This window comes from Thalassophryne amazonica, chromosome 16 (assembly GCF_902500255.1).
Source record: "Thalassophryne amazonica chromosome 16, fThaAma1.1, whole genome shotgun sequence".
NCBI lineage: Eukaryota > Metazoa > Chordata > Actinopteri > Batrachoidiformes > Batrachoididae > Thalassophryne > Thalassophryne amazonica.
The window spans coordinates 70,256,927-70,271,754 of record NC_047118.1 but is presented as its reverse complement, the minus strand read 5'-3'; the positions used below and the strand labels follow the sequence as shown (position 1 = coordinate 70,271,754).

The 14,828-nt window shown below is 47.2% G+C and overlaps 1 protein-coding gene and 1 long non-coding RNA gene across 2 annotated transcripts in view; both read left to right on the top strand.

Annotated features, from left to right (window-relative positions):
* grin2aa (glutamate receptor, ionotropic, N-methyl D-aspartate 2A, a) overlaps positions 1-14,828 on the top strand; it is a 648,709-nt gene that overhangs the window by 51,391 nt on the left and 582,490 nt on the right. The gene's annotated exons all lie outside the window — the stretch shown is intronic.
* LOC117528654 lies at positions 89-8,195 on the top strand. The gene is made up of 3 exons (XR_004565848.1): positions 89-322; positions 7,512-7,516; positions 8,186-8,195. It is a non-coding gene; the product is annotated as an uncharacterized LOC117528654 (long non-coding RNA).

Genomic DNA, 14,828 nt, shown 5'->3' with positions numbered 1-14,828 from the left:
GAGCAGCAAATCAGGAACAGGTGTGCATGGAAAGCACCAGAACAAGGGCATGGCCAGAGAGGAAGAAACAGATGCCCACCACCAAAAGTTCGTATCCAGACCCATCCAGGCTACGCCAACACCCTCAGAGATGTGGCTCCCAAGATGTTTGCAGAGGAGGGCCTCTGGGCTTTCTAAAAGGGTGTGATGCCGCTGTGGATGAGGCAGATTCCCTACACCATGACAAAGTTTGGCTGTTTCAAGTGGACCGTGGAGACGCTCTACAAATACGTTGTTCTAAAACCTCGCAGCGAGTGCAGCAAACCCGAGCAGCTGGTAGTCAGTCTTGTGTCTAGTTACATTGCTGGTGTGTTCTGCACCATCGTGTCCCAGCCTGCAGATTCTGTGATGTCTGAACTGAACAAGGTGCTGAAGCGGCTCAGACCCAGAGGTGCACAAGGTACGCTACTTTACACTTTAAGTAAATCCTGCGTGATGCTGGCAGCTAGGGTGGCTCTTTTAGAGAGCCGTGTCAGTAAGCTAGACCAGCTTCTTAGCTTAGAGGAGATAGATGTTATGGGCACTCCAGATGAAGTTAGTGTTGGTTCTGGTGAGCATGTCCATTAGCATCAGCCTAGAAATGCTGGCTGTGGAGGACGGCTTTTGGACTGTGGTAGGCGGAGGAAAGTCACGTAGGGCTTGTTGCCCAGTTGTGGTACCCCGATCACACCTCTCAACTGCAAACTGTGAATGGTTTTGTCATTGAAGCTTTGTAGGTGAAATTCTTTCCCATTCTTGCTTGATGTATGACTTCAGTTGTTCAACAGTCTAGGGTCTCTGTGGTCATATTTTGCGCTTTATAATGCACCAATATTTTCAATGGCCTACAGGTCTGGACTGCAGGCAGGCAGTCCAGACCTGGCAGTCTACAATATATACAATATACAGGCAGTGTAGTACCCGCACTCTTTTACTGTGAAGCGACACTGTTGTAACACATGCAGAATGTGGCTTGGCATTGTCTTGCTGAAATAAGCAGTGACATCCCTGTAAAAGACGTTGCTTGGATGGCAGAATGTGTTGCTCCAAAACCCAGATGTTCAGCATTGATGGTGCCATCACAGATCTGTAAGTTGCCCGTGCCATGGGCACTAACACACCTCCATACCATCAAAGATGCTGGCTTTTGAACTTTGTGCTGGAAACAATCTGGATGGTCTTTTTCCTCTTTTGTCTGGAGGACACGACATCCATGATTTCCAAAAACAATTTGAAATGTGGACTCATCAGACCATAGCACACTTTTCTACTTTGCGTCTGTCCATTTCAAATGAGCTCCGGCCCAGAGAAGGCGGGGTGGTGGTTCTGGATGTTGTTGATGTATGGCTTTCGCTTGCATGGTAGGGTTTTACTAACTTGCACTTCTAGATGTGAAGACTGTGTTAACTGCAGCCCAGTCTCACAATTTTTTTTTTCATGCTCCGTGATGAAATGAGTCAAATTTCATGACGAGGTGTTTTTTTAACTCACTATTCCTAACCCTACTCCTACCCGACCCTAACCTTAACCATAACTTAATCTTACTCTTTCCCCCCACCCTAACCATACCCACCCCGACCCCCCTGCTTCACTTTTAATTTCATGCAGCCATCATGGAATTAATGAGAATGAATTTGTGCAGCCATGACAAAAATGAGACACTTTTGTCACAATATTACAAACAAATAGATTAATATATATTTCATGCTGCTGAATCACGACTTGCCGTGAGACCAGGTTGGTTAAATGACAATGGTTTTCTGAAGTGTTCCTGAGCCCATGCGGTAATATCCTTTACACAATGATGTCGGTTTTTAATGCAGTGCCGCCTGAGGGAATGAAGGTCACAGGTATTCAATGTTGGTTTTCGGCTTGCAGCTTACGTGTAGAAAGTTCTCCAGATTCTCTGAATCTTCTGATTATATTGTGGACTGTAGATGATGGAATCCCTAAACTCTCAATTGAACATTGAGAAACAGTGTTCTTAAACTGTTGTATTATTTTTTTCACACAGTTGTTCACAAAGTGGTGATCCTCACCCCATCTTTGCTTGTGAATGGCTGAGGCTTTTGGGGATTCTCCTTTTATACCCAGTCATGACACTCACAATTAGTGTCCTCAGTTCCCAAAGGTGTATTGAGTGTTGTTAGAAGGAAAGGTGATGTAACACAGTGGTAAACATATCATTGTCCCAGCTTTTTTGAAACATGTTGCAGGCATCCATTTCAAATTGAGCAAATATTTGCACAAAAACAGTAGAGTTTATCAGTTTGAACATTAAATATCTTGTCTTTATGGTGTATTCAGTTGAATATAGGTTGAAGTGGATTTGCAAATCATTGTATTCTGTTTTTATTTACATTTCACACAGCGTCCCAACTTCAGTGGAACTGGGGTTCTAATTTGTGTCAGGAGCATTGTCGAAGCTGAGGGTCATCTTTTTGAGTCTGGTCTGGTTGAGGTTTCTTCCTCAGAGGGAGTTTAACCTCACCACTCTCACCTGTGTGCTTGCTCTGGGGGTTGGTAAAGTTAGACCTTACTTGTGTGAAGCACCTTGAGGGAACTTTGTTGTGATTTGGTGCTATATAAATTAAAATAAATTGATCAAGAACCCATGAACAGACAAGAGAGACAGAGACAGACAGACTCAAGCAGAAAAAACCCAGCAAGAGAAATCTCACACTAAAGAAACACTAAAACCTAAATGAAGCATAACAACACAGAGCACATGGCAAAAAGTTCAGATCATGATAGGCTGTTGATTAAATTGAGTCTTGATACTATGATGGCTTTTATCAAAGACAATTAATAATTGGTTGCCTTTCAATCATTGACCTAATAAGTAGAGTGGGATGGGGAAGTATCCAAATACGTATGGACCTGTGTTATATAAAAAAATGGTGTTGGGGGAGCGCGGGATGCGGCACCCGGCACTGTTGTAAATACCTATATGGACTTGGGCATGTAATCAAGAAGAATGGAATAGGGGGATTGCTAGCAACCATACTGGTCAAAGGCAAATAATCACAAATGTCTATGATGTCCACCCTTGCAGTCACCTAGGTTCCACTTCTCGTGAGGTCATCTCATTAACCTCTGGGGTCCGAGGGCTAATTTTTTTGGACAGTTCACTCGCCTGGCATTACATGTTTTATTATTGCTGTTAACAGCTCTCCCTGCATCCCACAATCAAGTGTTATGTACTCTTTCTTTTCAGGGCAACCTGTTCTTTTTAAATATATATGCTTTTGTTGTGCTTTTATACGTGTAATAAGGTTTACAACCGCAGTAATTACAAGAGATAAAAGTAAAGTGGAACATAATTTTCCACCACACATTTATTCAAAACACACAGCAACTAATAATAAACAACGTTTTGACACTTATAAAGGTAGTTTGAGGTCTTGTGTGAATTGACTGTACAACAAAAAAGTTCAAACAATAAACACAAATGCACATTTTGAACAATATATACAAAATGATCTATGCGTTTATGCTCCAGTTTGAGGAGCAGCCCCTCTGCCTTACCCCATTGATATGGTAAACAGTGCTTTGCGCCAGAGGGAGCCACAGAGTAATCCAGTAACATTCAAATGCAAACTAGTGGAGCAATCCTGATAGTTACACACTCTTTGTTTGAGCATGTGAGATTGTCATGTGAGGCTCTCTGTCTGCTTTCACTTTTGCTGTGCGTAATGGTGCAGGGTGCATTGGAGGAGTTAAGGGGCTGCTCAAATGGGCCAACTAGAAAGATATCACTCCTGAAAACGATTTTTGGTTTATCACGTGAGGTAAATCTGCCCTACGATTGGATTTTGGAAAACCATGTGATGGTGAACCAATTCCGATTGGACACTCACATTGCACACGTCATCACACAGCTTCTATGAGGATTACAAAGATGGCCGACAGTGGATCAAAAGTCCACGGAGTTATCTTTTCAGCAAAAAAGTAAGTTTCTATCTCATATCATTAAGAAGTTATTTATAATTTAGTAAAACTTGGTCCCAGCCACCACATACATCGGCGTCGGCCCCAGAGAGTTAATTTATATAGTGTGGAATTGTGGAGCACAAACAGTCAAATTAAATCATGTAAAACATCTCAACCATGGATGATGGGATACAAATATATATATAAATAAATAAAAAATATATATTGCTCAGCATGACTCTCTATTTGGGATTCTGACAGGAAATTGACACACTTCTTTTAAACATAATTTGTTTCATGTGATCTGTCTTGCAGTCTTAAGCTGGTTCAGAACGCTGCTGCCAGACTTCTGACACATAGCAGAAGGTCTGAACATATCACACCCATTTTGGCATCTTTGCACTGGCTCCCTGTCTCTGTAAGAGCAGATTTTAAGGTTTTGCTATTGACTTATAAGGTTGTTCATGGACTGGTGCCATCTTATCTGGCTGATCTGGTGGAACTCTAGGTGCCGGCCCGGGCTTTGTGGTCACAGTGTTGGGAAAGTGTAGGAACACGGACCCACAACAGGGGGCGCAAATGAACGGACAATGGAGTAAGTCAAATAACAACGCTTTACCGTTGTGAATGTGCACAACGAATACAACCAATCACAGAAATGGACAACAGTCAATTCACAAAAGTGTCGTGTGGGCAGGCTCGAAGATAGGAGACGCCTCTCCAAGGTAAGACCGGTACCACACGGCTTCCTCCGCCACAGGACCCCGGGAATACTGGAGCCGCCAAGTCCCGAACTCCCAGGTGGCCACTGCCTCCGCATGTCGGACCTGGTACTGCTGGCGAGGAAACAAAGTACAGTCAGATGGGGGCGCGTTTGCACCCAGGACTCCGAACAGCAGGAAAGTTACCTCCACCTCTCGTTGGAACAGTAATCCAAATAACTAGCTCAATCCAAAAGAATACACTCTGTTAGCGTCAATACGTTACCTCTCCGGTAAAAACGATATCTCGGCAATGAGGTGGAGATGCCGTCCTGCTGATATACCCCACTGATGATTGCCGTCAGCTGTCTCAGGTGATGGGTGACAGCTGTCACCGAGGCTGCTCCCGTGAGGCGGCGGCGCCCTCTGGTGCCTGGAGCCCGCACTCCAGGCAGGGCGCCCTCTGGTGGTGGTGGGCCAGCAGTACCTCCTCTTCAGCGGCCCACACAACAGGACCCCCCCCTCAACAGGCGCCTCCTGGTGCCCGACCGGGCTTGTCCGGGTGGCGACGGTAGAAGTCGGCCAGGAGGGCCGGGTCCAGGATGAAGCTCCTCTTCACCCAGGAGCGTTCTTCAGGGCCGTACCCCTCCCAGTCCACCAGATATTGAAAGCCCCAGCCCATCCGTCGGACGTCCAACAGCCGGCGCACTGTCCAAGCCGGCTCACCATCGATGATCCGGGCAGGAGGTGGCGCCGGACCGGGTGTACAGAGGGGCGAGGTGTGATGGGGCTTGATTCTTGACACATGGAATACTGGATGGATCCGCAGTGAGGCTGGAAGCCGAAGCCTCACTGCGGCGGGATTGATGACCTTGAGAATCTTAAACGGACCTATGTACCTGTCTTGCAGTTTTGGGGAGGCACTTGCAGTGGAATGTCCTTGGTGGACACCCACACTTCCTGCGGGGCGATAAGTAGGGGCCGGGTCCGCCGCCGGTCTGCATGGGTCTTCGCCCTCATCCGGGCCCTCAACAAAGCAGAACGGGCGGCACACCACACCCGACCGGCACTTCCGCAGGTGGGCCTGGACCGAGGGCACCACCGACCTCCCCTAACCACCGGGAATAATGGGGGCTGATACCCCAAACACACCTCAAAGGGGGAGAGGCCGGTGGCTGATGACACTTGACTGTTGTGGGCGTACTCGATCCAGGCCAGATGAGTACTCCAGGCCGCCGGGTGCGCGGCTGTCACACAACGTAGCGTTTGCTCCATTTACTTGATTGGCCGCTATGCTTGCCCGTTTGGTCTGGGGGGATACCCGGATGAGAGGACTGCCGTGGCCCCCCCAGTTCCCGGCAAAAGCTCCTCCAGACATGCGAGGAGAACTGGGGGCCGTGATCGGAGACGATGTCTGATGGTATTACATGCAGGCGGACGACGTGGTGGACCAGGAGGTCCGCTGTCTCCTGGGCCGTTGGGAGCTTCGGGAGGGCCACGAAGTGGGCCGCCTTGGAGAATCGGTCCACTATCGTGAGGATGACGGTGTTCCCTGGGACGGCGGGAGGCCCGTGACAAAATCCAGGCCGATGTGGGACCAGGGGCGATGAGGCACGGGCAGCGGCCTGTAGCAGTCACGGAGCCTTCGCGATGGTCGGCCTTGCCCCCTGGGCGCAGGGGGTACAGGCTGGATATAGTCCGGACGTCGGCCTCCAGGGACGCCCACCAGAAGCGCTGCTGGACAACTGCCACGGTTCTTCGCACCCCTGGATGACAGGAGAGCTTAGAGCCGTGACAGAAGTCCAGGACTGCAGCCCTTGCCTCTGGTGGGACGTAAAGTCTGTTCTTGGTCCAGTCCCGGGGTCCGGGCTTCGTGCCAGGGCCTCCCGGACGGTTCTCTCTACGTCCCAGGTGAGGGTGGCCACGATAGGTGGACTCCGGGATGATGGGTTCCGGGGATCCGACAACTCCGTTTTGACCTCGTCTTCGTGTACCCGGGACAAGGCATCCGATTTCTGGTCTTGGTCCCGGGCCGGTAGGTGATGCGGAAGTCAAAACGGCCGAAGAACAGTGACCAGCGGGCTTGCCTGGGATTCAGCCGCTTGGCGGTCCTGATATATTCCAGGTTCCGGTGGTCAGTGAAAACCGTGAATGGCACGGACGTTCCCTCCAACAGATGTCTCAACTCTTCAAGAGCCCTCTTTCACGCAAGGCAGTTCTCGATTGCCGACGTCATAGTTCCGTTCAGCAGGGGTTCAACCTGCGGGAAAACTAGGCACACGGGTGACGGACCTTATCGGTCTTCCCACTCTGGGACAGCACAGCTCCTATCCCTGAGTCCGAGGCGTCCACTTCAACACTAACTGGCGACTAGGATCGGCTGCACCAGAACGGGTGCAGACGAGAAGCGCCGTTTCAACTCCTTGAACGCGGCACCGCAACGATCCGACCAGGTGAAGGGGACTTTTGGTGAGGTCAGGGCTGTCAGGGGCTAACACCTGACTGTAGCCCTTAATGAACCTCCTGTAGAAATTCGCAAAGCCCGAGAACTGTTGCAGCTTCCTACGGCTTGTGGGTTGGGGCCAGCTTCTCACCGCTGCAACCTTGGTCGGATCAGGAGCGAGGAGTTGGGGGAGATGATGAACCCCAGGAAGGACAAAGAGGTGCGGTGGAACTCACACTTCTCGCCCTTAACAAACAGCCGGTTCTCCAATAACCGCTGCAGGACCTGACGTACATGTCGGACATGGGTCTCAGGATCCGGAGAAAAGATGAGTATGTCGTCTAAATACACGAAGACGAATCGGTGCAGGAAGTCCCGCAAGACATCATTAACCAACGCTTGGAACGTCACGGGAGCATTTGTAAGACCGAACGGCATGACCAGGTACTCAAAATGACCTAACGGGGTGTTAAATGCCGTCTTCCACTCGTCTCCCTTCCGGATCCGAACCAGGTGATACGCATTCCTAAGATCAAGCTTGGTGAATATCTTGGCTCCATGCAGGGGCGTGAACACCGAATCCAACAAGGGTAAGGGGTATCGGTTACGAACCGTGATTTCGTTCAGCCCCCTGTAATCGATGCATGGACATAATCCGCCATCCTTTTTCCCCACAAAAAAGAAACCCGCACCCATCGGGGAGGTGGAATTCCGGATCAACCCGGCAGCCAAAGAGTCCCGGATGTAGGTCTCCATTGATTCGCGTTCAGGTCGTGAGAGGTTGTACAGCCTACTGGACGGGAACTCAACGCCTGGACCCAAATCAATGGCACAATCATACGGGCGGTGCGGGGGAAGGGTGAGTGCCAGATCCTTGCTGAACACCTCCGCAAGGTCATGGTACTGCACCGGCACCGTCCCTAGATTGGGCGGGGCTCTGACCCTCCTCCCTGGCCTGGGAACCGGGAGGAACCGAGGAACCTAAACATACCCGATGGCAGGTCTCGCTCCACTTGAACCACTACCCGGATGGCCAATCGATCCGGGGATTGTGTTTCAACATCCAGGAAAACCTAAAATCACATGGGAGGTGGCCGGAGTCACGAAAAACTCGATTTCCTCCCGGTGATTCCCCGACACCACCAGAGTACTGGTGGTGTCTTGTGAGTGATTGAGGGAGTAGGGAGCCATCTAGCGCCCGTACCTGCACAGGCGAGGTAAGCGCCACCAGAGGGAGCCCTATCTCCCTAGCCCATTTGCTATCTAGCAAATTCCCTTCTGAGCCCGTGTCCACCAGTGCTGGGGCCTTCAGGGTTAAATCCTCATAAAGGATTGTAACTGGAGTCGTGTGGCGATGTGGGTGTGTCCCACGTGAACGTCTCGGCCCCCCCTAGCCCAGTTTCTAGGGGCGGGCGTTGGTGTTTAACCGCTCGGGGCAGTCCCTTACTTGATGCTCAATCGAGCCACAAACAAAACACGCCCCGCGGGCCAGCCTCCTTTGTGTGACCGGTGCCCTAAATGTTGCCCTACCTCGTGTCCATAGCTTCGTCAGCAGGGGGGGCTGCACCGCACGGAGCGCAGGGCCGTGGAGCGTGGGGAGGGCGGAAACGCGGTCGGAACCGGAAGGGAGAGGGACGACGCGTGCCTGGCCACGCCCTTCCGTCTCGTTCCCGACGGCGCTCATTTAACCGATTGTCTAAACGTATAACAAGATCGATAAGCCCATCTAAATCCCGCGGTTCGTCCTTAGCCACCAGGTGCTCCTTGAGGACCAATGACAGTCCGTTTACGAAGGCGGCGCGGAGGGCAGCGCTATTCCAGCCGGACCTCGCAGCTGCGATGCGGAAGTCGACTGCATAGGCAGCTGCGCTCCGGCGCCCCTGTCTCATTGACAGCAGCACGGCTGAAGCGGTCTCTCCTCTATTAGGGTGATCGAACACCGTTCTGAGCTCCCTCACAAACCCATCATATGTCAGAAGGAGCCATGAACTTTGCTCCCAGAGTGCTGTAGCCCAAGCGCGTGCCTCACCACGAAGCAGATTTATCACATAAGCTACTTTGCTAGCGTCAGTCGCGTACATGACGGGACGCTGTGCGAAGACGAGCGAACACTGCATAAGAAAATCCGCGCATGTCTCCACACAGCCTCCGTACGGCTCTGGGGGGCTTATGTATGCTTCAGGGGAAGGTGGGAGGGGTCGTTGGACAACCAGTGGAACATTGTTGTTACGCACAGGTTCTACGGGAGGGAGAGCCGCAGCGGCGCCCGGAGGGCGTGCTTCCACCTGCGCGGCGAGAGCCTCCACCCTGCGGTTCAGGAGGACGTTCTGCTCGGTCATCAAATCTAACCGAGTCGTGAAAGCGGTGAGGATCCGCTGCAACTCACCGATTACCCCTCCTGCGGACGCCTGTGCGCCTTGTTCTTCCATTGGCCGTTCAACAGCCGGTTGACGCCCCTCGGGATCCATGACGCTGGCCGAGATATCCTGTTGGGAAAGTGTAGGAACACGGACCCACAACAGGGGGCGCAAATGAACGGACAATGGAGTAAGTCAAATAACAACGCTTTACTGTTGTGAATGTGCACAACGAATACAACCAATCACAGAAATGGACAACAGTCAATTCACAAAAGTGTCGTGTGGGCAGGCTCGAAGATAGGAGACGCCTCTCCAAGGTAAGACCGGTACCACACGGCTTCCTCCGCCACAGGACCCGGGAATACTGGAGCCGCCAAGTCCCGAACTCCCAGGTGGCCACTGCCTCCGCGTGTCGGACCTGGTACTGCTGGCGAGGAAACAAGTACAGTCAGATGGGGGCGCGTTTGCACCCAGGACTCCGAACAGCAGGAAAGTTACCTCCACTCTCGTTGGAACAGTAATCCAAATAACTAGCTCAATCCAAAAGAATACACTCTGTTAGCGTCAATACGTTACCTCTCCGGTAAAAACGATATCTCGGCAATGAGGTGGAGATGCCGTCCTGCTGATATACCCCACTGATGATTGCCGTCAGCTGTCTCAGGTGATGGGTGACAGCTGTCACCGAGGCTGCTCCCGTGAGGCGGCGGCGCCCTCTGGTGCCTGGAGCCCGCACTCCAGGCAGGGCGCCCTCTGGTGGTGGTGGGCCAGCAGTACCTCCTCTTCAGCGGCCCACACAACACACAGGATGCGGGACGTCTCTGTGTTCCCAGGGTGAAGAAGAAGTCAGCAGGTCAAAGAGCCTTTTCGTATCGTGCACCCACCCTGTGGAACAGTCTTCCTACGACCGTGAGGCAGTCAGAGTCCATGAACATTTTTAAGTCAAGACTGAAAACCTATTTTTATTCTCTTTCTTATGAATAGTTTTTATTTTTATTTGTTTTATTCTTTTACTTCTGTTTTATTTATGTATTTGAATTTCGTTATTCATTTTAATTATTTATTAAATTTTATGTTGACTTGTTTCATGTAAGGCGCCTTGAGACGGCTTTTGCTGTGATTTGGCACATTATAAAGTAATTAAATTAAATTAATTTGATGGACAAATCCCATGACAAACCCAGAAAAAACTCGAGGGGTCATCTTTGGAATGTTGAGGGGGAGCTAGAGGACATTGCTTGGGAGAGTAGCACATGGATTACCTGATGTACTTTGCTGCCAGCAGGACACAGTCCTGGATAAATGCTGGAAGATAGACAGGCGAAATAACTACTGAGTGTAAAACAGCCATCACATTAGATTCAACACCAGTTGCTTTTGTTAGATGTTAAGCCATGAAGCCTGTTTCAACCATAGAAACCTCGGGGGATTTTAGGAGGTCTAGTACCTTTGCGTGTTCACTGCAGGGACTGTCCCTGAAAGGTGCATTTTCCAGGCATTTGTTGAGGACAAGGTAAGTCCTTGCTTTGGGGTAGGTACTTGTCAGCTGGCAAAAAAAAAAAAAAACATTCACCGGGGCTTGATGCCAGTTAGTTGACTCACCTGGTGGAAGATGACAACCACAACAACAACAACAACAACTGGCAAGTCATACTAACAAAACAAGACTAAGGCAGAACCAAACCGGGCAACAAGGTGGTACAGGCATTGTCGTCTTTCTTTCCAATGGACAGAGTTCAATGAGGAGTCCTTGAAGAGTCCTCGAAGAGGAAAGAGAAACAGCATTGTGACCAAAAGTGTCACAGAAGTATTACTTCAGTGCATGCATAGCTGCATGAGCTCAGTAACCTTTCACTGCAATGACGATACAACAGCTGACTACGGGGCTTTTCCTGTAAATGTTTGCGACATCTGGGAAGGTCAGTGCCGTCAGTGCCATTCCGTCAGTGGAAACGGACCTATAGTTGCTGTATGTTGCCACTTCCCGTGGTTTTGGATTGCATGAATGCTTCAACATTGACCCCAGTGCAATTTAAACCACAATTCCCCCTGGAAGATTTCTACAGGCTGAAGGCCAATTGCAAACCAATATGCAGACTTTGTCAATGCAATCTGGGATTTGATGCCTTGGTCAAGGGAAGCACACAAATGTACTGACCTTGATTGCCTGTTAAGGTAGATGTGTTTTGGATGTGTGGTGAGACATGTTGAAGACAGAATAAGCCAAGTATGTTTGAAATAATGTTTAGATATCTACCTGGGTTATTTTTGGTTCTGACACCTGGTTGGAGTGACCGTTACAAATGCCCATGACAAAACCCAAATTGTCAAACATTCCATTTGTGAGTGTGTAAGTATACCTACTGTTTGCATCATTGTGCTGCAAAAAGCTATGCCAAAGCCAGAGTATTTGGTGCCTCTGAATGTCCTCTTTACGTGTCATTGACTCCCTCTCTCTCTCTCCTTGCTGCTTTATCTATGTTTCGCCCTTACACAGGCACCAGTTTATGGAGACCTTGCAGTCATGCAGAAACCTTCATATTAAGAAAGCAAATGACTGCTTGCTAAAAGCATGCTTTAGTGATGAGACCTGCAGGCAAGTAGACGAGCCGGGTCAGGAGCTGTCATAAAACCAGCTGCAGCCCTCCTAGGGTAAAAATCAAAGTTATTGTCACACAAAAACATCTTTCATACTCTTCAATTAATTGGCAACAGCTTGGGATGGAAGGATGATGTTATGTGATACTTAAATATGAATATAAATTGATTTTGATGTTTTACTCTTGAAGGCATATCAGGCTTTAATCTTCTTACATACTTTATCTTCTCTAATTTATCCTGTCTGCTTCTTAGGCATCATTTTCACAGATTCTACGACAGAGTTCAACCGTTTTTTTTTTCTCAGTTGCTTCCATGAGAAAATGAAATTTATCCAAGCTTACTAGAAGTATACTGATTTAAAACTAAAAATAAGTATGTGTACTTTTAGTTTACTTGTAATGTATTTATCAGGCATCACTAATGGATTGTACTTAAAATATTCTTCACTTAAAATTACAAGTATATGGAACAGTTTAGGTATATATTGTCTAAGTATACAGAAGTTTGCTTGTGTACACTGACAAGTACACAGAGTACACAAATCTAAGTGTCCTTGGCATATACTGGCAAGTGTCAGGGTATATTAGGCATAAATGTCAAGGTATATTAGGCATATACTGTGCTGTGCTTTAAAGTTGAAGATGTAGTCTGGTGGTTCTTGAAGCAGAGACTTGTGACCAGGTTCAAATTCCTGACAGATTGGGAAATGATTAAGGTTCCTTTGTGAAATGTGCTTTCATAAACTAAACATTGGGGTAGTATATAAAACTACTACCTATAAGTTCACTTACAGTGCAGCATAAAATGAAACATGTTGTGTACTCAAAGTTTATTGCTGTATTTATGGTATTTTAATTACTTAATGTTTGTACTATAGGCCACAGGCTGGAATAGGTCCAGGGAGCACCCCCCCCCCCCCCCCCCCCCCCCCCCCACACACACACACACAATTTAATGAAACCATAATTTTTTAGATTCCCTGAACTCTCCAGAGTATGAAATGGAGTGGTAACAAAAAATATAGGGATCAACTTGATGAAAACACCGTTTTTCTTATTATACCTCAAATTGTCTTGTCCTCACCCAATCACAGGCTGATTTTTTTTTTGCATTTTTGACATGCATAAAGGTTGTATAAATGTTGTGTATATCATATAAAACTACACATTTTTAAAAAGCTTAGATTCTCTAGATTTACATGATGTCCACTATATTTCTGTGTAACAAAGGACAAGTTCACAGTATAGCATAGTGTCAAACAATGTTCGCAGCCCTAACCGACACGGACAATTTTAAATTTTTTTCTAAAAAGTTTCTTTTACTCCAACAAAAGTTAGTGATGAATCAATATCTGCTAGATAGTATCAAACTAGAGATCTCTGGCTTTCATATGACACCAAAATCACAGTGATATGTGAAGAAGAAATCAAATAACAACTACATTAAAATACCATATTTATGCTTCAAATTATTGCAATAGCTTTCTCTGAGCCACACGATTGTCACATCCATTTCTAGATTAGAACTTTGTGTGCATTTATTAGAATCATAAACTAAATCAAATCCTTCAGTAGTACTAGTGCAAATGTTCTTACCTGAACATTCTTCATCATCAGAAATTATCAACATATCATAATAATGTAAATGACAGATACAAGGATAAAACTAAGCCTTTCACAGTATATTCATGACCTGGTGTCAACACATTATCTACACTAAATCAACAAACTAGTAAATGGAACAACAAACTAGTAAACTGAACAATCATCAGATTCTGCACAGATTAGTCATCATCACTGTCTGAATCATGACACTGGGAGACGTCAATGTCATCGACCTCATTGACCGACTCTTGCAACTCCATCCCACTGTCTTCCCAGTCCACAAGGCTCTGTGGCAACACTGGACCAGCAAACCACAGTGGCGTAAGATGGCCATCTTCTATGCTCCATCCGTGACCCTGTGGGGCAGGCACCTCAGGCGAAGCCTCCAGGGCTCTCTTCCAGATGGCAACCTGGTAGTTGCACCTGTTCACATGTTGCAGGAGACTTCTTATGCAAGGTGGTAGAGCTGACAGATCAACATTTACAAAAGGTGTACTAAGTCATCTGCAAAATCATAGAAACTAAACATTAGAGTTATTTCTTCATTTTTTTCTACATATTATCATTATGTATACTGAACTGAGTACACCGGTTTGAGTGTCAATAAACCTGACTATACAGTTGCATTATTAAAATGATTTCAAAGATGTCAGCATGTGCTGATGTTCGGACATAGCAGATGCAAAGGCTTTTCTGGGTACCTGAAAAAAAACTTGCGCAATTTTTGCTATCTAAACACAATAAAGTTGTGCTTTAGATAAACCAAACTAGATCTGGTCTGCATATATCAACAGTATCAGTTCTTGAAATATAGTGGTAGTATTGAAAACAAGTTTTTATTTAATATATTACACAACTTATTCAAGGACATTTTTCCACTTTAAGAAAGAAGGTGAAATATTGTAAAAGTGTACTGCGTTCAAGATGCAACATGTAAGTTTGAAGCATAAATATGGAATTTTAATGTAGTTATTTGATTTCTCGTTCATATATCACTGTGATTTTGATGTCATATGAAAGCCAGAGATCTCTAGTTTGATACTATCTAGCAGATATTGATTCATCATTAACTTTTGTTGGAGTAAAAGAAACTTTTTAGAAACAAATTCTAAAATTGTCTGTGTGGGTTAGGGCTGCGAACATGGTTTGACACTATGCTATACTATGA